This window comes from Aplysia californica, unplaced genomic scaffold (genome assembly GCF_000002075.1).
Source record: "Aplysia californica isolate F4 #8 unplaced genomic scaffold, AplCal3.0 scaffold00365, whole genome shotgun sequence".
In the NCBI taxonomy this organism is placed as follows: domain Eukaryota; kingdom Metazoa; phylum Mollusca; class Gastropoda; order Aplysiida; family Aplysiidae; genus Aplysia; species Aplysia californica.
In genome coordinates, this window is record NW_004797635.1 from 502,913 (window position 1) to 504,224 (window position 1,312).

Genomic DNA, 1,312 nt, shown 5'->3' on the forward strand with positions numbered 1-1,312 from the left:
CAGCTAGTCGTAGGTCATCGCATTGCAACGTCTCACAATAAAGAACTGGTGAGAAAGAACAGGCACGTACTGTGTAAGGTTATCTAGTGTATGTTGTCCTGTGAAACTCTCGAACTCGCCCTTCGCGGTCATAAAAAGGGTGATTTTTCGGGGAACTGAGGTATTTTTCGCTAATGCTATGCAGGCTCTTCGACATTTTTTGCCCACTCTACAAAATGCATCTGCGTTTGTCACCGGAATATTCCATGGCCGTCTGAAACAAGATGGAATTTACAGTCTCGACTAATTAGCACATTTTTCATTTGGAAAGGAGAGATCCAGCTCTGTCTTGAAGAAATTCAGTCTGAACACTGGGACGATAATTCCATTCACGATGGTATCCTGAATGTATTAAAGAGCGAAACATTTCTCTTCTTTTTGCACTTTTTCAACAAAGTATACACGCGCGTTGACCTTGTTTATGGGATCCTCTAACACAGAAGTACAACGCTCATAGCAGCCTAACAAGTTCTAGACACGTTTAAAATAGCTGTCGATGAAATGAGCAACAGTATACGTGTTCCATCAACAAGACAGACAACAGAGAAACACGCTTCCAAGAGACGCAAACACAACAACACCAACGAAATTGCTGCAAAGCAGGCCTGTGACATAATAGTTACTCAAATTGTGACAGTTTCTCGAAGCAAAATAAAATCAATGCACTCTCAATCTGCGATTCATCCAAATTCCAGGAGTATCAAAAGTCGTTTCCAACAGTTTTTTTTAGGATCGTTTACAGAAATATTACTGTTTTGTTTAAAATCAAATTACTAACAGAATTATATAAGTATTACATTGCAATGAAATATTTAAATCTGCTCAGTGTCGTACATGTATAATCCAGGGCCTTTATTCAACTCTGAAGGACTACAAATTCGAGACAACATTTAAAAAAGTATGCAAAATACCAGAAATCGCACTGACGTACGTTTATGTCGATCCACAAGGACATCATTGACAGCATACCCAACTTCGTCAACATAATAATGGACACTTTTGCTCCAGCCAAAGAACGAAAGGAAAGCTTCTTCTAAATAGATTTTCTCAAAACAGGTAGGACGAAGAAAACATCTAATTTACGTGCCCTTGACTATCTAATCTTCAACCTGCTTTAACCTAATTGTGCACGCCCACTTTTTAGACCCACGAGCCGCCCCTGATGTGTGTGTGTGTGTGTTTGTGTGTGTGTGTGTATGTTTGTTTGTGTGTGTGTGTGAGTGAGTGTGCGTGTATATGCGCGCGTGCGTGTGTGAGTGAGTTTGTGTATAGG